The sequence below is a fragment of the Gorilla gorilla genome, chromosome 6 (assembly GCF_029281585.2).
Source record: "Gorilla gorilla gorilla isolate KB3781 chromosome 6, NHGRI_mGorGor1-v2.1_pri, whole genome shotgun sequence".
NCBI classification, from domain to species: Eukaryota; Metazoa; Chordata; class Mammalia; order Primates; family Hominidae; genus Gorilla; species Gorilla gorilla.
Window position 1 is genome coordinate 7246679 of NC_073230.2, and position 22715 is coordinate 7269393.

At 51.3% G+C, this 22715-nt stretch overlaps 1 long non-coding RNA gene across 6 annotated transcripts in view; it reads right to left on the minus strand.

Annotated features, from left to right (window-relative positions):
- The window catches only part of LOC129523740 (uncharacterized), a 243518-nt gene extending 233174 nt beyond the window's left edge, over positions 1-10344 (minus strand). For all 6 annotated transcript variants that reach the window (XR_010134580.1, XR_010134574.1, XR_010134576.1 and 3 more), the window contains exons 1-2: positions 9802-10344; positions 155-350 (exon numbers count right to left, since the gene is read on the minus strand). This is a non-coding gene — a long non-coding RNA (uncharacterized lncRNA). The remainder of the gene's footprint in view (positions 1-154; positions 351-9801) is intronic.
- Positions 10345-22715: the final 12371 nt, after the last annotated feature.

Below are 22715 nucleotides of genomic sequence, written 5' to 3' on the forward strand. Positions count from 1 at the left end.
CACTGTGTCTTGGACGTTGACAATGATATTAAGGTGTACTCCAAGCAGTGAGATTTGGGGATTTTATTTTTCTAGATGGATTTCTTCCTCTGCTGAGTACTCTAAAGACTCACTCCTTGGCACTCAGGGCCGTGGACAGGAGCTTTTTACTCACCAATGAAGAACACCAAGTTAACACGACCCTCGTGCTGCCCTGAGGAAGTTGAAGCTCCTCGCTGCTTCTGGCACCTCCGCGGGAAGTTCGTTGGGGCGGGATCGCGCGCCCTCTGGTGGCTCCGTGGTTCAGCACAGACGCTCTTGCTCACAGTTTGTCGGCGGATGTGCGCCCCCTCCTGGCTGTCCTGAAATACCTATAAAATTCAATATTCCGTTTATTCAGTGTCATAATTTTGGAAATTCAAACCGAAATAAAGGCCACTATATCCATACCCTTCCCATAAATGGTGATGGAAGAATTATTTGGAAGCCAAATGGAATGAAATGACTCTATACACAAATTAAAACACAAAAACCTACTCAAAATAGTCCAGAGACTACAACTTCAAATGCAAAACTATAATCTAAAAGAAAACCTAAGAGACATTGGATCTGGTGTTGAGTTTTAACACACAGCATCAAGTGCCAATTCGTGAAAATACTGAGAACAGACTTTATAAAGCTAAATTTTCTACTATGAAAATCCCTATTCAGAGAACACAAAGACAAGACACACTGTGAGAAGATATTTACAGAATACAAACGTGATTTTAAAAACTGTATTGAAGATACACAAAGAACTCTTCAAACGAACACTAAGAAAACTAAAAACCCAAATAAAACTGGGTAAATATCTGAACAGACATCCAGCCAAATAAAATATATAGATAGCAGGCCAGGTGTGGTGGCTCATGCCTATAACCCCAGCACTTTGGGAGGCTGAGGTGGGTGAGTCACCCGAGGTCAGGAATTTGAGATCAGCCTGGCCAACATAGTGATACCCCCTCTCTACTAAAAATACAAAAAAATTAGCCACGCATGGTGGTGGGTGCCTGTAATCCCAGCTACTTGGGAGGCTGATGCAAGAGAATTGCTTGAACATCGGAGGTGGAGGTTGCAGTGACCCAAGATCACGCCACTGCACTCCAGCCTGAGTGACAGAATGAGACTCTATCTCAATAAAAATAGAAAGAAAAAAGAAAAAAAAGAAAATATACAGATAGCACATAATCACACAAAAGGATGCTCAATATATCTCATTAGGAGACTGCAAATTAAAATAATGCTGAGATATCACTGCACACCTAGTACAACTGTGGGACTCTTAAAAAAGCTCAACAGTAACAATTGGAGGTTGAAGAACAATAGGTACGGCCATTCATTACTGGCAGAATGCATGAATGGGTACAGCCACTTTGGGAAATAGTTTGACAGTTTTTCCCAAAGATAAACAAGTCTTACCTTACAATCCAACAAATGCACCCCTGAATTGTGTATGTTTAGACAGCTGCTTTGAAAAATTATGTTCAAACAAAAACTAGCATGTAATTATATACAAGCCACTCTACTCATAATGGCCAAAACTTGAAGTAATCAGAACGTTCTTCAATAGCTGAATGCATAATCAATTTGAAGTACAACCATGCAATGGAACACCATTCACCAACAGAAAGGAATGAACTGTCAATCCATGAAAACAAATGAATGAATCTTGCATCTATGTTGCTAAGTAAAGGGTGGCAGTATGAAGATGTTATACATTATATGACTCCATTCATATAACATTCTGGAAAAAGCACAACCAAAGAGATGATAGTCAGATCAGTGACTGTCTGGGGTGGGGATTTGAAGTATTCTGTATGCTGCTTCAGTAGTGGATATCTGACACTATGCATTTGATAAAACCCACAGAATTTTAATGCACAAAGAACAAATCACAATCTACACAAATTAAATGATTTAGGATGTGGAAGTATCTAAGGACAAAATACAGAGTGCAACCAAGAATCTAACTGTATTACCAATGTATGTTGCAAGTGGTGGGCCAAAGGTGCTGAGCTGGAAATGAGTAGAAGCCATAGACTAAAAACAAAACGTACTATATACACGAACAGTGGACTCTATTTTATAAAGTTATTTCCCATAGGGATAATAGTTAATTTTGAAACTACTATATCTGTAAAAAGAAAAATAACCATGATTTTCCTCTATACTATCAACACTCCACTTTTAACAGCAAATTGTGGGGGGGTGGTGGGTGTTTCCCATACCAACGGATATTCCAACTCTCTGGAAAACAATTGGGTATCCTGTAATTCAACTGTGACACTGATTACCTGGAGTTAGTATACACCCTACAAGTTAAGGGCTTAGTAACACCAGACTGTCCACAACCTCAGATGCCAATCACAAGTAGTGAATCCCCAGTTTACCCAAACTTCTATATGACTTGGCCAGAAACTAGGCATTCCTACACCCCCTCTTCAGGTTTGACAATTTGCTATGATGACTTATGGAACTAGGAAATACTTACTTATGTTTACTAGTTATTATGGTCTCAATGTGTGTACACCCCCACCCCAAATTCCTATTTTGAAATGTAATCCCCAAAGGGATGGTATTCAGAGGTAACCGAGAGGTGATCGGATCATGAGAGTGCTGTCCTCATGAATGAAACCAGTGCCCTTATAAAAGCATCTAGGAGCCCATTTCCCCATTCTGCCATGTCACGACATGCTAGAAGGCACTATCTATGATAGATGAGCCCTCACTAGACATCAAATCTGTCAGCCTTGATCTGGAACTTTCCAAATTCCATATTTTAGGAATTTTTATGGAAGCTTCATCATGTAGACATGATGGATTATTAACTCCATTTCCAGTCCCTTCACACCCTCAAAGGATTGCATGTTAAGCTAAAAGTTACAACCTTCTTATCATGGCTTGGTCTTTCTGGTGACCATCCCCATCCTGAAACCATCCAGGAACCCACAGAGTGTCCTTATTAGAACAGAAGCCATTCCTATTATCCAGGAGATTCCAAGAGATTTAGGAACTCTGCATCAGGAACCAGGGCCAAAGACCAAATATTAGAACACAAGATGCTCCTAGCACCCCTACTGTTCAGGAAATTATAATAGTTTTAGAAGCTCTGTACCAGGAACTGCAGACACAGACCAAACATATATTTCTTATTAAGTCCCAACCTGGAATCTTGATCAAGAATGAATTCATTGTTCCCAATGGTACAAGGGATGAAATAAATGGCAGATAGTAGGAGCCAGGTTCCTCACTATTACAGTGAGAAGTTACAGATAAAAAATAGGGAAGCCTAGAATGATCTCTGTCATAATGAGTCAGAATATATATATACAACATAAGTATAAACTCACATTTAGCTTAACATATACATAGATGGTTCCACATAGAAACCTTTATAATTAAGTGGGTACATATAAGTTAGAAGACACACATATATTTCTTTGCACTGTCAGCTGTAAGTGTCATGATGCAATGACCACATTTAGTGGCCAGATGTAAGTTGTTCATACCATTCTCTAACAAAAGAAATCAGGGCTATTAGAAGAAATAGCTGAAACTAGGACTGGGACAGAAAATATATGAGCCAGGGTACATTTGAAGTAACAGAAATAAATTATAAAAAAAAACCATGAAATTATGTAAAAGGAGCCAGTGGAAAGAGCTACCAATGGCCACAGGTATGAACAAAGAGCAACAAAATACTGTACAATTAGATAACCACCAAAAGATTAAAGTAACTATCTGTGGACCCATACTGGTATAAATAAATGATTAAACAGATATGCAAATGGGCTGAATAGAAATCTCTTATACAGAAGAATTCCAAATACCTGATATAGACAGCCATCAAGGAGGTGGGGCTAACTCCCCACTCCTTTAAGTATGAGCTCTGCATGATGACTTCCTCCAAAAGCATACATACAATATAGACATGGGAAAAAAGTAACCTCACAGTGAAAAACCTGAAAACACTGCCTCAACCAAGTGATAAAAGTTAACATTAATGGTGATAACACATCTTGAGAGCATGAAGTGACTAGACTAGCGCTTGCAAACCAAAAATAAAATTCAAAGATCTTTCCCACAACCACCTCTCCACCAGGGGACACCAAAGTTAACCTGGAAGACTGGTTCAGGCTATGATGGGAAAGAGGTGGTCAGACATGCCTCATGATGCCCTCCTCCCTTTTGGAATTCAGGAAAAGCCAATCAGCATTTAACATCAACACAACCTTAAATCTGATAAGAAACATTTACAATCTATTCTCTCTGAAGCCTGCTACCTGGAAGCTTCATCTCCATGACAAAACCTTGGTCTCCATAACCCCTTATCATAGCCCAGACACTCCTTTCTATTGATAGTAAGTCTTTCAACAAACTGCCAATCAGAAAAATTTTAAATGTACCTATAACCTGGAAGCCCCACCCCACCCTAATCCATTGGGTTGTCCCACCTTTCTGGACCGAACCAATATATATCTTAAATACACTTGATTGATGTCTCCTATCTCCCTAAAATGTATAGAACCAACCTGCACCCCAAAGACCTTGGGCACATGTTCTCAGGGTCTCCTGAGGGCTGTGTCAAGGGCCATGGTCACTCATATTTGGCTCAGAATACATCTCTTCAAATATTTTACAGTCTTTGACTCTTTTTGTGGACACACTACACATCTGCTCTGCTTCCCGCAAACCCCTAAACCCAGGCTGATTATGAGAAAAACCCCAAGTAAACCACAATGGAGGACATTCTACACAATACCTGACCAATCCTCCTAACACTGTTCCAGGTCCTCAGAAGTAAAGTCTGAGAGACTGTCACAGCCAAGAAGAGCCTGACATGATGACTAAATGTCCTATGGGATCCTAGATAGGATCCTGGGAGAGAAAAAGGCAGAACTAAGGGAAACCAAATAAGATGTGAGCTTATTTAATAATATAGTAATACCCAGTCATTAAGTATGACAAGAAATGATGTAAGATGTTGGTCAGGAGTGGTGGCTCATGTCTGTAATCCCAGCACTTTGGGAGGCTGAGGCGGGCGGATCACCTGAGATCAGGAGTTCAAGACCAGCCTGGCCAACGTGGTGAAACCTCACCTCTACTAAAAATACAAAAATTAGCCGGGCATGATGGCAGGCGCCTGTAATACCAGCTACTCAGGAGGCTGAGGCAGGAGAATCGCTTGAACCTGGGAGGCGGAGGTTGCAGTGAGCCGAGATCACGCCACTGCACTCCAGCCTGGTTGAGACTCTGTCTGGAAAAAAAAAAAAAAAAAAAAAAAAAGATGTTAAACCTATCTGATACATGTTGATATGTTAAAAAGAGGGGAAACTAGGTTGCATCTACATGGGAAATCTGCATTTTCTTCCCAATTTCTGTATGAATCTAAAACTAATTTAAAATAAAACCTCTATTTAAAAATTGTAATTTTTTCAGATATCTGCTAAATTATTTGTACTAAAAATTAGTAATTGACAGTAACTACTCCTACTTTTAAAAATAAGAGCATTCATGATACTGCAAAGTAAATTATACAGACTAATATATACTTTCAAAGAAATGCCCCTTTTACATGTTTTATGTTATGATAACATATATGTGTAAACATGGTCATATCATTTTTCTTATGGTGTAGTTCACTCTCTAAGAAAGCTGGTCATCTTAGAACCAGGGAAAAAAATTCACATTTTGGAGACTATTTCAATTTACGGCTGGACGTTTTCAAAGTATGACTTTGTGGGAAAAAAAAAAAAGTTCAAATTGATTCATTGTGACTGGATCACTTATTCTAATGAATGCTTGTCTTTATTTTGTTTCCCAGCATTCCTTTCAGCTATGATACAACAGAAGCAAATATTTGCCACTGGAAAAAATATTCAAAGACACTCTTAGGTTAATCTATAGCTGATGACAGTCAGTCTAGTCTATATAGCAAGCAGCTTCAAGATATGATTACTTAGCTAAGAGGGAAATGGGACGTGACTGCTGCCTCATTCCCACGCCTCTCTGGACCTGATAATTTAGAGGAAGCTCACATTCGCAAGATAAAAATTTTCTTTTCTTTCTCAGTATTAAATATGCTGTCACAATAGAAGAAAGCTTTACTGACTTCTTAAATGATGTGTTGAGACCGGAAACCTAAAATGATAGTTACTGAGAATACTGCTAATGCCCTAAGTTTTTAGTCACACCCTCACCTAGGTAGGAACCTAACCAAAAGGGGAGAACTGTTGAACAAATTACGGGAGGTCATTGTTTTGGTCACAACTCCCGCATTAGGCCACACTGAGCAGGCAAAACCAGAATGGAGACACTCACGCTGAATGACACACAACAAAGCTGAAACTTTAAGGAAGTAGATAGATCCCAAAAGAGCTCCCTTTTTCCCTGAAGAGATTCCAGTCTACCTGAGTCAGCATAAAGAAGTCCCCTCTGCTTTAATTCTTACCAAAACAAGTAACTTGAAGTAATCTGATATTAACAAATCAGTTGTTATTTTCTATTGCTCTATTTCCGCCTTACACAACACAGTGTTCTGCTATTGCCCAGAGGGCACTGAGACCAAATAAAACTTGAAAATGCCACACTGAAAGCAAATAAGTCCTAATAACTCAATTTACAACGATAACAAAGAGTGACACCAATGCCCAAAGTTTTGATCAATATCTCAAAATTGAGAGGCTGACCAAAAGGGAGGAATTCTTACATCAAACAACATTTGGGCTTTAGAAGCCTCCCAAGGAGTCCTTGTAAAGAGTCGCGGCCGGGCGCCGTGGCTCACGCCTGTAATCCCGGCACTTTGGGAGCCGAGACGGGTGGATCATGAGGTCAGGAAATCGAGACCATCATGGCTTACAAGGTGAAACCCAGTCTCTACTAAAAAAAAATACAAAAAAATTAGCCGGACTTGGTGGCGGCAGCCTGCAGTCCCAGCTACTCGGGAGGCCGGGACAGGAGAATGGCATGAACCCGGGAGGCGGAGCTTGCTGTGAGCTGAGATCGCACCACTGCACTCCAGCCTGGGCGACAGAGCGAGACTCAGCCTCAAAAAAGAAAAAAGAAGAAGAAGAAGAAGAATCGCAACCTAATTTAGTATAGAAACAAACTGAAAATCTGACTTGGGAATGTATCATGGTAACAAACAGCGGCGGTTCAGCCAATCACATCAGCCGAGTGTCAGTCAATGGCCGGCAGCCAGCTGTTCAAAACAAGTTCCAAGAAGGCAAATCCGGGCTGTAACCAGGTCTGTAACCAATCCAGCCACCTCTATACCTCACTTCTGTTTTCTGTATGTCACTTTTTTTCTCTGGTTATAAATATAACCCGCACATGTTGTGTGGCAGATCATTCTGAACCATTTTTGGTCTGGACTGCTGCCTGATTCTAGAACCACAAAAAAAAAGCCAGTTAAGATCTGCAAACCCACATTTGTTGTAATTTTGTATTTTAACAGTTGTGCCCTACAAAAGACATTAAGCTGAAATTAATTAAAAATCATTTACGGTCATGATTAGGTCATAAAAAATTGTCAAACATAACAATTCTTCAAAAAAAGCTAAAAAGTATATTTTAAAAATACTGTTGATGGAAAAAAGAGTGCAAAGTAGATAGGAAAATTATGTACAAAACTAAAAACAGAGGAGAAATTAAAAGTCAAATAATTGCATCAAACTGGAAACCTAGAAAAAATGGGTGATTTCCTAGTAAAAATACACATTAACAAAATGGGCACTGAAATAAGGCAACTATGAATATACCAATTAGCATAGAAAAGCTAAGAAAGGTCCTTAAAGATCTCCCAGTGGAAAAAGGCCCCAGGACCATCTGGGTCCATAGCTTAGTGTAAGCTGACTTAACTAAATGTGATTTTACACTCGTGCATTGCACACATATGATGGTGGTCCCATGAGATAAAAATGGAGCTGAAAAATTCCTTCCTAGCCATCTTGTCATAAGCTCATGGCTCAACAAATTACTTTTTCTCTGTTCTGATACCATGAAAGGAAAATAAATCTCAGGACCCCCAAATCACTAAGCCAAGGGAAAAGTCAAGCTGGGAGCTATGTCAGGCAAACCTGCCCTCATTCTATTCCTAACTAAGATAGCTGCAAAGATAAAAAGCTACATACCTCACTCACAATTTGCCCACAAAGAATTTCCTTTTGGACAAAGGACAGACAGCACTCAAAGTCATCCCTCACCTGAGACAGATGCATATCTGATTGCTTCCTCTGCCCTATTATTTATGTAAAAATGCAGATTCATTGAGCCAGACTAAATTGTGTATTCAGTGGAAGGCTGATGAAGGATTCAAAAGAACGCAACCTTTTGTCTCTAACCTACTTCTGACCTGGAAGCACCCCCACTTCCTGCTTCCAGTTGTCCCGCCTTACTGGGCCAAATGACTGTACATCTTACACGTCTCATGTATCCCTAAAATGTACAAAAGCAAGCTCTACCCTGGCCACCTTGGACACACATCGTCAGGACCTCCTGAGGCTGTGTCACGGGCGTGTCCTTAATCTTGGCAAAATAAGCTTTCTAAATTGACTGAGACCTGTCCCAGATATTCTGGGATCACAATCTACAATCACCATGGTGTTATGGTTGACTACAGCATTCAGTACAGAGACATGCTGTACAGGTTCGTAGCCTGGGAGCAATAGGCTATACTACGTAACTTAGGTGTGGAGTGGGCTACACCATCTAAGTTTTATAAGGACACTCTACAGTGTTCACACAAAGATGAAATCACCTAGGGACAGATTTCTCAGAAAGTATAACATCGTTATGAGATGCCTGAGTGTATTTTAAATGGTCAAAGCCTAGGAGAAAAAAAGAAACTTAACTCTTGTTATGGGTTAATAACAAAGCTTAAGAGAGTTAACATATTTCATCTAATCTAAGATGCCAATGATTAAAAGACATTATTTTATGCACCATCACAAATAGGTTGCCAATTAAACCGACTTTCTGAATAACACACAAATGTGAATTTACTTCTATTAATGCCAGGAAAGTAAAATGAAAAATAAATTATGGTTTTGACATGTTAAAGCAAATACGGCGGGGGTTAGCCTGAGGCCTTCCCTAAGCAAACAGAAACCGAACTTGGAGGCATGTGAACTGACTTAAAAAAATTCACAAACCAACCACAGTCAATGCCAAAAAGCCCAGCAGCCAGTTGGCTGTATGACTAGGGACGCTGAGGGAAGCATCCCCACCACAGGCGGTCGCCTAGCTGGAGCCACTGAGGAGCCTCACTTACGGGCCACCCTAAGAGCTCGAAGCCCCAAGCCGACTTCCGTTCTGGTGCTTCCTGCGTGATTCATGAACCATTCCTTTGCCGAAATAAACTCCGCTTAAATTTATTTTACCTAAAATCCTGTTAACAGACAAAGTCCAGTATTTACACTTAAAATACGGTTGTGAAAACTCACATCTACATCTGGTCTTCAATATTTTTCAAGTACTTTAACACTCTAAGAAAAACGAGCCACTGGAACGCAAATAAAAGCAAGTCGTGGGGTGCGCGTCTCCCTGGGGCTCTCCATGTTGCCCTCAGGGTTTCTCCCTTCTCTGTCCCGGATCCACCCCAAACAAACCCAAATTGGTCAAAAATTTAAAAATGAAACAACTCAGGTATGCTGTAATAATGAATAACAAAGCCACTTAATGATGGGCCACTTTGTAAAATAAAATAAATACAACTTGAGAAAGTGGAGCGCGAGGCAGCGCGGCCGCCTCAGCACTGAGCCGGGACGGAAAGCTTTTCCTCACCTTTCCTCGGGCAGCCTCGGGGACCATGAAGCCACAGCTTCCCCAGTCGTTCCTGAGGAGCTGAGGAGAAGGAGGCTGGGTGGTCCCTGGCCACGGTCCCCAGGTGTTCCTATAGAGCCAGCGGCGTCTCCCGAGTGGGTCCTGAGGAGGAGGAGGCTGGGTCCTCTCAGGTGTCCCTGTAGGGATGACGGCGCCTCCTGCGTAGGTCCTGAGGAGGCGGCTCGGCTCCGCCCCCTGGAGCCGCCGGGCTTCTGTGCCGGAACCCGGGCGCCTCTTGAGGTTCTGTGAGGCGGCATCGCGCCCCCTGACGGCCGTCGCAGGCGGTGCAGGATGCTCAGGTGCTCGCGGTTGAGCTGTGGCCTCGCCCCTCCGGTGGATCTCCGAAGTTCACTGTTCTGACAATTACACGCCATGACTTTTGAAAAACCAGCTGAGGCCGGGCGCGGTGGCTCACGCCTGTAATCCCAGCACTTTGGGAGGCCGAGGCGGGCGGATCGCGAGGTCAGGAGATCGAGACCATCCTGGCTAACACGGTGAAACCCCGTCTCTACAAAAAAAAAAAACCAAAAAAAAAATTAGCCGGGAGTGGTGGAGGACGCCTATAGTTCCAGCTACTCGGGAGGCTGAGGCAGGAGAATCGCTTGAACCCGGGAGGGGGAGGTTTCGGGGAGCCTCCTCTAAACAGAAAAGACTGACCCCCAGTCAGTGTTTTATTTTCCCTGATGACCGCAGGCCATGAACTTATGGAACAATAAGGTAATTAGGCTCTTGGACCCAGGGAAGTAGCTCCATGCCACCTGCCCTCATTCGCTGAGCATTTTGGTTTCTCGGATCTGCTACTCAGTTTCCAGTCTCTTCCTCCCTGCCAATGCTGCCAGCGTGCCTCTTCTGCAAGCAGCAACTGCCTTCCACCTTCCATTCTCTACTCTTTAGCCATCATCTGGCTGGACTTTTCAGAATGGACTGCAAAGGAGAATAAACTGGCTGAGTCTGAGGGTGCACTCACGTGCAAAGTTGCAAGCTTTAATGTACCCATCTTGGCAGATTTTGGCTCCTTAGAGTTCTTTCTCATTTGGGGATCTCATGTGCCCTCTGATGAGGTGGGCTCACTGACTGTCTGCGCTGGTGGCATCTGGCAGCACCTTGTCACGTGCACCTAGGTAAGAACCTGGCTGCACCTGATGCTTAGCCAAACGGGGAACCCACAGTTCTGTGTATCAGGTGATGTTTAATCTCTGGAGGTTAATGAACGTGAGGGAGAGATACTGTCTGGGACTCTCCACATACTGCGTCTGAGTCACTGAAGGAAAAGAATGTGGGGTCTGTTTGCTGGGACTGGACACCTCCATAATCACATGCTCCATGAAATGCAGGCAGGAGATCTCGCTTTCTACCTCTGGGATGGGAGTGTGCAGTTTCAGAATGAGACTAGCCCACACAACTGACTCTTTATTTGGGAAAGAGAAATGAAATCAGATGCAGCAATTTAATATCCACTAAGATGATATCTTAATCACAAACACTCTTCTGGTTTTTAGAAATGTGAATGTTATTTACACTAAGTTAAAAAACCTGAATATCCAACAGCATGACACCGACTAAAGAAATACTGGCGCACTCTGGAACCTTGCACACCACTTATTGGCATGGGAACAATGGGAACACGCCTATGCAAAGATGTGCATGGAAATTAGAAGAATGCAACACTGTAGAACAGATGTGACTAGGTGCATGATCAAGAGCACACAAGACCAAGCCTGCCTCTGCACACACAAGACCGCGCCTGAGTCTGCACCACGTGACGGGACCATTGTGGAGCAAGCCGGGGAGATTTTGATGTAGGCAGCAGAGGCGTCACTTAGGGACCAGACCCTAAAACAACCCTAACCCTGGACCCTGACCCTAAAACAACCCTAACCCTGGACCCTGACCCTAAAACAACCCTAACCCTGGGCCCTGACCCTAAAACAAACCTAACCCTGGGCCCTGACCCTAAAACAACCGTAACCCAGGGCCCTGACCCTAAAACAACACTAACGCTGGGCCCCGACCCTAAAACATCCCTACCCCTGTGCCCTGAACCTAAAACAACCCTAACCCTGAGCACTGGCCCTGACCCTAAAACAACCCTAACCCTGGCCTGGCCCTGACCCTAAAACAACCCTAACCCTGGGCCCTGGCCCTGAGCCTAAAACAACCCTAGCCCTGGGCCCTGGCCCTGACCCTAAAACAACCCTAACCCTGGGCCCTGGCCCTGAGCCTAAAACCCTAACCCTGGGCCCTGGCCCTGTGCCGAAAACCCTAACCTTGGGCTCTGGCCCTGAGCCTGAAACCCCAACCCTAGGCCCTGGCCCTGAGCCTAAAACCCTAACCCTGGGCCCTGGCCCTGAGCCTAAAACCCTAACCCTGGGCCCTAACACTAAAACAACCATAACCATGGGCCCTGACCCTAAAACAACTCTAACCCTTGGCCCTGACCCTAAAACAACCCCAACCCTGGGGCCTAACCCTAAAACAACCCTAACCCTGGGCTCTGACCCTAAAACAACCATAACCCTGGGCCCTGGCCCTGACCCTAAAACAACCCTAAACCTCGGCCCTGGCCATGACCCTAAAACAACCCTAACCCTGAGCCCTGGACCTGACCCTAAAACAACCCTAAACCTGGGCCCTGGCCCTGAGCCTAACACCCTATCCCTGGGCCCTGGACCTGAGCCTAAAACCCTAACCCTGGGCCCTGACCCTACAACAACCCTAAACCTGGGCCCTGGCCCTGACCCTAAAACAACCCTAACCCTGGGCCCTGACCCTAAAACAACCCTAACCCTGGGCCCTAACCCTAAAACAACCCAAACCCTGGGCCCTGACCCTAAAACCCTAACACTGGGCCCTGGCCCTGAGCCTAAAACCCTATCTCTGGTCCCTGGCCCTGAGCCAAAAACCCTAACCCTGGGCCCTGGCCCTGAGCCTAAAACCTTAACCCTGGGCCCTGGCCCTGAGCCTAAAACCCTAACCCTGGGCCCTGGCCCTGAGACGAAAACCCTAACCTTGGGCTCGGGCCCTGAGCCTGAAACCCCAAACCTGGGCCCAGGCCCTGAGCCTAAAACCCTAAACCTGGGCCCTGGCCCTGAGCCTAAAACCCTAACCCTGGGCCATAAACCTAAGAGAACCATAACCCTAGGCCCTGACCCTAAAACAACCCTAACCCTGGGCCCTGACCCTAAAACAACCCTAACCATGGGCCCTGACCCTAAAACAACCCTAACCCTGGGCCCTGACCCTAAAACAACCATAACCCTGGGCCCTGGCCCTGACCCTAAAACAACCCTAACCCTGGGACCTGGCCATGACCCTAAAACAACCATAACCCTGAGCCCTGGCCCTGACCCTAAAACAACCCTAACCCTGGGCCCTGGCCCTGAGCCTAAAACCATAACCCTGGGCCCTGGACCTGAGCCAGAACCCTAACACTGGGCCCTGAACCTAAAACAACCCTAACTTTGGGCCCTGGCCCTGACCCTAAAACCCTAACCCTGGGCCCTGGCCCTGAGCCTAAAACCCTAACCCTGGGCCCTAAACCTAAGAGAACCATAACCCTAGGCCCTGACCCTAAAACAACCCTAACCCTGGGCCCTGACCCTAAAACAACCCTAACCCTGGGCCCTGACCCTAAAACAACCCTAACCCTGGGCCCTGACCCTAAAACAACCCTAACCCTGGGCCCTGGCCCTAACCCTAAAACAACCGTAACCCTGGGACCTGGCCATGACCCTAAAACAACCATAACCCTGGGCCCTGGCCCTGACCCTAAAACAACCCTAAACCTGGGCCCTGGCCCTGAGCCTAAAACCATAACCCTGGGCCCTGGACCTGAGCCTAAAACCCTAACCCTGGGCCCTGAATCTAAAAGAACCCTAACTTTGGGCCCTGGCCCTGACACTAAAACCCTAACCCTGTGCCCTGACCCTAAAACGCTAACCCTGGGCCCTGACCCTAAATCCCTAACCCTGGGCCCTGACCCTAAAACTCTAATCCTGGGCCCTGGCACTGACCATAAAAACATAACCCTGGGCCCTGGCCCAGAGCCTAAAACCCTAACTCTGGGCCCTGGCCCTGAGTCTAAAACCGTAACCCTGGGCCCTGGCCCTGAGCCTAAAACCCTAACCCTGGGCCCTGGCCCTGACCCTAAAACCCTAACCCTGGGCCCTGGCCCTGACCCTAAAACCCTAACCCTGGGCCCTGGCCCTTACCCTAAAACCCTAACCCTGGGCCCTGGCCCTGATCAAAAAACCCCAACTGTGGGCCCTGACCCTAAAACAACCCTAACCCTGGGCCCTGGCCATGACCCTAAAACAACCCTAACCCTGGGCCCTGGCCCTGACCCTAAAACAACCCTAAACCTGGGCCCTGGCCCTGAGCCTAAAACCCTAACCCTGGGCCCTGGACCTAAGCCTAAAACCCTAACCCTAGGCCCTGACCCTAAAACAACCCCAACTTTGGGCCCTGCCCCTGACCCTAAAACAACGCTAACCCTGGCCCCTGGCCCTGACCCTAAAATAACCCTAACCCTGGGCCCTGGCCCTGAGGCTAAAACCCTAACCCTGGGCCCCGGGCCCTGCCCCTAAAGCCCTAACGCTGGGCCCCGGGCCCTGTCCTAAAGCCCTAACCCTGGGCCCCGGGCCCTGGCCCTAAAGCCCTAACCCTGGGCCCCGGGCCCTGGCCCTAAAGCCCTAACCCCCTGGGCCCCGGGCCCTGGCCCTAAAGCCCTAAACCTGGGCCTCGGGCCCTGGCCCTAAAGCCCTAACCCTGGGCCCAGGGCCCTGGCCCTAAAGCCCTAACCCTGGGCCCAGGGCCCTGGCCCTAAAGCCCTAACCCTGGGCCCAGGGCCCTGGCCCTAAAGCCCTAACCCCGGGCCACGGGCCCTGGCCCTAAAGCCCTAACCCCGGGCCCGGGGCCCTGAGCCTAAAACCCTAAACTTGGGCTCTGGCCCTGAGCCTGAAACCCCAACCCTGGGCCCTGGACCTGAGCCTGAAACCCTAACCCTGGGCCCTGACCCTAAAACAACCCTAACCCTGGGCCCTGCCCCTAAAACAACCCTAACCCTGGGCCCTGACCCTAAAACAACCCTAACCCTGGGCCCTGACGCTAAAACAACCCTAACCCTGGGCCGTGACCCTAAAACAACCCTAACCCTGGGCCCTGACCCTAAAACAACCCTAACCCTGGGCCCTGACCATAAAACAACCCTAACCGGGGCCCTGACCCTAAAACAACCCTAACCCTGGGCCCTGACCCTAAAACAACCCTAACCCTGGGCCCTGACCATAAAACAACCCTAACCGGGGCCCTGACCCTAAAACAACCCTAACCCTGGGCCCTGACCCTAAAACAACCCTAACCCTGGGCCCTGACCATAAAACAACCCTAACCCTGGGCTCTGACCCTAAAACAACCATAACCCCGGGCCCTGGCCCTGACCCTAAAACAATCCTAACCCTGGGCCCTAGCCATGACCCTAAAACAACCCTAACCCTGAGCCCTGGACCTGACCCTAAAACAAGCGTAAACCTGGGCCCTGGCCCTGAGCCTAAAACCCTATCCTTGGGACCTGGACCTGAGCCTAAAACCCTAACCCTGGGCCCTGACCCTAAAACAACCCTAAACCTGGGCCCTGGCCCTGACCCTAAAACAACCCTAACCCTGGGCCCTGTCCCTGAAACAACCTTAACCCTGGGCCCTGACCCTAAAACAACCCTAACCCTGGGCCCTGACCCTAAAACAACCCTAACCCTGGGCCCTGAACCTAAAACAACCGTAACCCAGGGCCATGACCCTAAAACAACCCTAACCCTGGGCCCTGACTTTAAAACATCCCTACCCCTGGGCCCTGACCCTAAAACAACCCTAACCCTGGGCCCTGACACTGAGCCTAAAACCCTAACCTTGGGCTCTGGCCCTGAGCCTGAAACCCCAATCCTGGGCCCTGGCCCTGAGCCTAAAACCCTAACCCTGGGCCCTGGCCCTGAGCCTAAAACCCTAACCCTGGGCCCTAACCCTAAAAGAACCATAACCCTGGGCCCTGACCCTAAAACAAACCTAACCCTGGGCCCTGACCCTAAAAGAAGCCTAACCCTGGGCCCTGACCCTAAAACAAACCTAACTCTCAGCCCTGACCCTAAAACCACCATAACCCTGGGCCCTAGCCCTGACCCTAAAACAACCCTAACCCTGGGACCTGGCCATGACCCTAAAACAACCCTAACCCTGGGCCCTGGCCCTGACTCTAAAACAACCCTAAACCTGGGCCCTGGCCCTGAGCCTAAAACCCGAACCCTGGTCCCTGGACCTGAGCCTAAAACCCTAACCCTGGGCCCTGGCCATGAGCCTAAAACCCTAACCCTGGGCCCTGGCCCTGAGCCTAAAACCCTAACCCTGGGCCCTGGCCCTGACCCTAAAACCCTAATCCTGGGCCCTGGCACTTACCCTAAAATCCTAACCCTGGGCCCTGGCCCTGATCAAAAAACCCTAACCGTGGGCCCTGACCCTAAAACAACCCTAACCCTGGGCCCTGACCCTAAAACAACCCTAACCCTGGGCCCTGACCCTAAAACAACCCTAACCCTGGGCCCTTACCCTAAAAAAACCCTAACTCTGGGCCCTGACCCTAAAGCAACACTAACCCTGGGCCCTGACCCTAAAACAACACTAACCCTGGGCCCTGACCCTAAAACAACACTAACCCTGCGCCCTGACCCTAAAACAACACTAACCCTGGGCCCCGACCCTAAAACAACCCTAACCCTGGGCCCCGGGCACTGACCCTAAAGCCCTAACCCTGGGCCCCGGGCCCTGCCACTAAAGCCCTAACCCTGGGCCCCGGGCCCTGGCCCTAAAGCCCTAACCCTGGGCCCCGGGCCCTGGCCCTAAAGCCCTAACCCTGGGCACCGGGCCCTGGCCCTACAGCCCTAACCCTGGGCCCCGGGCCCTGGCCCTAAAGCCCTAACCCTGGGACCAGGGCCCTGGCCCTAAAGCCCTAACCCTGGGCCCCGGGCCCTGGCCCTAACGCCCTAACCCTTGGCCACGGGCCCTGGCCCTAAAGCCCTAATCCTGGGCCCGGGGCCCTAAGCCTAAAACCCTAACCCTGGGCCCTGGACCTGAGCGTAAAACCTTAACCCTGGGCCCTGACCCTGAACCTAAAGCCCTAAACTTGGGCTCTGGCCCTGAGCCTGAAACCCCAACCCTGGGCCCTAGACCTGAGCCTGAAACCCTAACCCTGGGCCCTGACCCTAAAACAACCCTAACCCCGGGCCCAGACGCTAAAACAACCCTAACCCTAGGCCCTGACCCTAAAACAACCCTAACCCTGGGCCCTGACCCTAAAACAACCCTAACCCTGGGCCCTGACCCTAAAACAACCCTAACTTAGGGCCCCGGGCCCTGACCCTAAAACAACCCAAACCCTGGGCCCCGGGCCCTGGTCCTAAAGCCCTAATCCTGGGCCCCGGGCCCTCACCCTAAAGCCCTAACGCTGGGCCCCGGGCCCTGCCACTAAAGCCCTAACCCTAGGCCCCGGGCCCTGCCCCTAAAGCCCTAACCCTGGGCCCCGGGCCCTGGCCCTAAAGCCCTAACCCTGGTCCCCGGGCCCTGGCCCTAAAGCCCTAACCCTGGTCCCCGGGCCCTGGCCCTAAAGCCCTAACCCTGGTCCCCGGGCCCTGTCCCTAAAGCCCTAACCCTGGACCACGGGCCCTGTCCCTAAAGCCCTAACCCTGGTCCACGGGCCCTGGCCCTAAAACCCTAACCCTGGGCCCTGGCCCTGAGCCTAAAACCCTAACCCTGGGCCCTGACACTAAAATAACCCTAACCCTGGACCCTGACCCTAAAACAACCCTAACCCTGGGCCCTGACCCTAAAGCAACCCTAACCCTGGGCCCTGACCCTAAAACAACCCTAACCCTGGGCCCTGACCCTAAAACAACCCTAACCCTCGGCCCTGACCCCAAAAAAACCCTAACCCTGGGCCCTGACCCCAAAACAACCCTAACCCTGGGCCCTGTCCCTAAATCAACCCTAACCCTGGGCCCTCACCCTAAATCAACCCGAACCCTTGGCCCTGACCCTAAATCAACCCCAACCCTGGGCCCTGACCCTAAAACAAACCTAACCCTGGTCCCTAACTCTAAAACAACCATAACCATGGGCCCTGGCCCTGACCCTAAAACAACCCTAACCCTGGGCCCTGGCCATGACCCTAAAACAACCCTAACCCTGGGCCCTCGCCCTGACCCTAAAACAACCCTAAACCTGGGCCCTGGCCCTGAGCCTAAAACCCTAACCCTGGGCCCTGGACCTGAGCCTAAAACCCTAACCCTGGGCCCTGACCCTAAAACAACCGTAACTTTGGGCCCTGCCCCTGACCCTAAAACAACGCTAACCATGGCCACTGGCCCTGACCCTAAAATAACCCTAACCCTGGGCCCCGGGCACTGAGCCTAAAACCCTAACCCTGGGCCCCGGGCCCTACCCCTAAAGCCCTAACCCTGGGCCCCGGGCCCTGCCCCTAAAGCCCTAACACTGGGCCCCGGGCCCTGCCCCTAAAGCCCTAACCCTGGGCGCCGGGCCCTGGCCCTAAAGCCCTAACCCCCTGGGCCTCGGGCCCTGGCCCTAAAGCCGTAACCCCCTGGGCCCCGGGCCCTGGACCTAAAGCCCTAACCCTGGGCCCCGGGCCCTGGCCCTAAAGCCCTAACCCTGGGCCCCGGGCCCTGGCCCTAAAGCCCTAACCCTGGGCCCCGGGCCCTGGCACTAAAGCCCTAACCCTGAGCCACAGGCCCTGGCCCTAAAGCCCTAACCCTGGGCCCGGGGCCCTGAGCCTAAAACCCTAACCCTGGACCCTGGCCCTGAGCCTAAAACCCTAACCCTGGGCCCTGGCCCTCAGCCTAAAACCCTAACCCTGGGCCCTGGCCCTCAGCCTAAAACCCTAACCCTGGGCCCTGGCCCTCAGCCTAAAACCCTAACCCTGGGCCCTGACCCTGAGCCTAAAACCCTAATCCTGGGCCCTGACCCTGAACCTAAAACCCTAACCCTGGGCCCTGGCCCTGAGCCTAAAACCTTAACCCTGGGCCCTGACCCTGAACCTAAAACCCTAAACTTGGGCTCTGGCCCTGAGCCTGAAACCCCAACCCTGGGCCCTGGACCTGAGCCTGAAACCCTAACCCTGGGCCCTGACCCTAAAACAACCCTAACCCTGGGCCCTGCCCCTAAAACAACCCTAACCATGGGCCCTGACCCTAAAACAACCCTAACCCTGGGCCCTGACCCTAAAACAATCCTAACCCTGGGCCCTGACGCTAAAACAACCCTAACCCTGGGCCCTGACCCTAAAACAACCCAAACCCTTGGCCCTGACCCTAAAACAACCCTAACCCTGGGCCCTGACCATAAAACAACCCTAACCCGGGGCCCTGACCCTAAAATAACCCTAACCCTGGGCCCTTACCCTAAAAAAACCCTAACTCTGGGCCCTGACCCTAAAACAACACTAACACTGGGCCCTGACCCTAAAACAACCCTAACCCTGGGCCCTGGCCCTGACCCTAAAACAACCCTAACCCTGGGCCCTGGCCCTGACCCTAAAACAACCCTAACCCTGGGCCCTGACCCTAAAACAACACTAACCCTGGGCCCTGACCCTAAAACAACACTAACCCTGGGCCCTGACCCTAAAACAACACTAACCCTGGGCCCTGACCCTAAAACAACACTAACCCTGGGCCCCGACCCTAAAACAACCCTAACTTAGGGCCCCGGGCCCTGACCCTAAAACAACCCTAACCCTGGGCCCCGGGCGCTGACCCTAAAGCCCTAACCCTGGGCCCCGGGCCCTGCCACTAAAGCCCTAACCCTGGGCCCCGGGCCCTGGCCCTAAAGCCCTAACCCTGGGCCCCGGGCCCTGGCCCTAAAGCCCTAACCCTGGGCACCGGGCCCTGGCCCTACAGCCCTAACCCTGGGCCCCGGGCCCTGGCCCTAAAGCCCTAACCCTGGGACCCGGGCCCTGGCCCTAAAGCCCTAAACCTGGGCCCCGGGCCCTGGCCCTAACGCCCTAACCCTTGGCCACGGGCCCTGGCCCTAAAGCCCTAATCCTGGGCCCGGGGCCCTAAGCCTAAAACCCTAACCCTGGGCCCTGGACCTGAGCGTAAAACCTTAACCCTGGGCCCTGACCCTGAACCTAAAGCCCTAAACTTGGGCTCTGGCCCTGAGCCTGAAACCCAACCCTGGGCCCTAGACCTGAGCCTGAAAGCCTAACCCTGGGCCCTGACCCTAAAACAACCCTAACCCCGGGCCCTGACGCTAAAACAACCCTAACCCTAGGCCCTGACCCTAAAACAACCCTAACCCTGGGCCCTGACCCTAAAACAACCCTAACCCTGGGCCCTGACCCTAAAACAACCCTAACTTAGGTCCCCGGGCCCTGACCCTAAAACAACCCAAACCCTGGGCCCCGGGCCCTGGTCCTAAAGCCCTAATCCTGGGCCCCGGGCCCTCACCCTAAAGCCCTAACGCTGGGCCCCGGGCCCTGCCACTAAAGCCCTAACCCTGGGCCCCGGGCTCTGCCCCTAAAGCCCTAACCCTGGGCCCCGGGCCCTGGCCCTAAAGCCCTAACCCTGGTCCCCGGGCCCTGGCCCTAAAGCCCTAACCCTGGTCCCCGGGCCCTGGCCATAAAGCCCTAACCCTGGTCCCCGGGCCCTGGCCCTAAAGCCCTAAACCTGGTCCCCGGGCCCTGGCCCTAAAGCCCTAACCCTGGACCACGGGCCCTGTCCCTAAAGCCCTAACCCTGGGCCATGGGCCCTGGCCCTAAAACCCTAACCCTGGGCCCTGGCCCTGAGCCTAAAACCCTAACCCTGGGCCCTGACCCTAAAGCAACCCTAACCCTGGGCCCTGACCCTAAAACAACCCTAACCCTGGGCCCTGACCCTAAAACAACCCTAACCCTGGGCCCTGACCCCAAAAAAACCCTAACCCTGGGCCCTGACCCCAAAACAACCCTAACCCTGGGCCCTGTCCCTAAATCAACCCTAACCCTGGGCCCTCACCCTAAATCAACCCAAACCCTTGGCCCTGACCCTAAATCAACCCCAACCCTGGGCCCTGACCCTAAAACAACCCTAACCCTGGTCCCTAACTCTAAAACAACCATAACCATGGGCCCTGGCCCTGACCCTAAAACAACCCTAACCCTGGGCCCTGGCCATGACCCTAAAACAACCCTAACCCTGGGCCCTGGCCCTGACCCTAAAACAACCCTAAACCTGGGCCCTGGCCCTGAGCCTAAAACCCTAACCCTGGGCCCTGGACCTGAGCCTAAAACCCTAACCCTGGGCCCTGACCCTAAAACAACCGTAACTTTGGGCCCTGCCCCTGACCCTAAAACAACGCTAACCATGGCCACTGGCCCTGACCCTAAAATAACCCTAACCCTGGGCCCCGGGCCCTGAGCCTAAAACCCTAACCCTGGGCCCCGGGCCCTGCCCCTAAAGCCCTAACCCTGGGCCCCGGGCCCTGGTCCTAAAGCCCTAACCCTGGGCCCCGGGCCCTGCCCCTAAAGCCCAAACCCTGGGCGCCGGGCCCTGGCCCTAAAGCCCTAACCCCCTGGACCCCGGGCCCTGGCCCTAAAGCCCTAACCCTGGGCCCCGGGCCCCAGCCCTAAAGCCCTAACCCTGGGCCCCGGGCCCTGGCACTAAAGCCCTAACCCTGGGCCACGGGCCCTGGCCCTAAAGCCCTAACCCTGGGCCCGGGGCCCTGAGCCTAAAACCCTAACCCTGGACCCTGGCCCTGAGCCTAAAACCCTAACCCTGGGCCCTGGCCCTCAGCCTAAAACCCTAACCCTGGGCCCTGGCCCTGAGCCTAAAACCTTAACCCTGGGCCCTGACCCTGAACCTAAAACCCTAAACTTGGGCTCTGGCCCTGAGCCTGAAACCCCAACCCTGGGCCCTGGACCTGAGCCTAAAACCCTAACCCTGGACCCTGACCCTAAAGCAACCCTAACCCTGTGCCCTGACCCTAAAGCAACCCTAACCCTGGGCCCTGACCCTAAAACAACCCTAACCATGGGCCCTGACCCTAAAACAACCCCAACCCTGGGCCCTGACCCTAAAACAACCCTAACCCTGGGCCCTGACCCCAAAACAACCCTAACCCTGGGCCCTGTCCCTAAATCAACCCTAACCCTGGGCCCTCACCCTAAATCAACCCGAACCCTTGGCCCTGACCCTAAATCAACCCCAACCCTGGGCCCTGACCCTAAAACAACCCTAACCCTGGTCCCTAACTCTAAAACAACCATAACCATGGGCCCTGGCCCTGACCCTAAAACAACCCTAACCCTGGGCCCTGGCCATGACCCTAAAACAACCCTAACCCTGGGCCCTGGCCCTGACCCTAAAACAACCCTAAACCTGGGCCCTGGCCCTGAGCCTAAAACCCTAACCCTGGGCCCTGGACCTGAGCCTAAAACCCTAACCCTGGGCCCTGACCCTAAAACAACCGTAACTTTGGGCCCTGCCCCTGACCCTAAAACAACGCTAACCATGGCCACTGGCCGTGACCCTAAAATAACCCTAACCCTGGGCCCCGGACCCTGAGCCTAAAACCCTAACCCTGGGCCCCGGGCCCTGCCCCTAAAGCCCTAACCCTGGGCCCCGGGCCCTGGTCCTAAAGCCCTAACCCTGGGCCCCGGGCCCTGCCCCTAAAGCCCTAACACTGGGACCCGGGCCCTGCCCCTAAAGCCCTAACCCTGGGCGCCGGGCCCTGGCCCTAAAGCCCTAACCCCCTGGGCCCCGGGCCCTGGCCCTAAAGCCCTAACCCTGGGCCCCGGGCCCAGGCCCTAAAGCCCTAACCCTGGGCCCCGGGCCCAGGCCCTA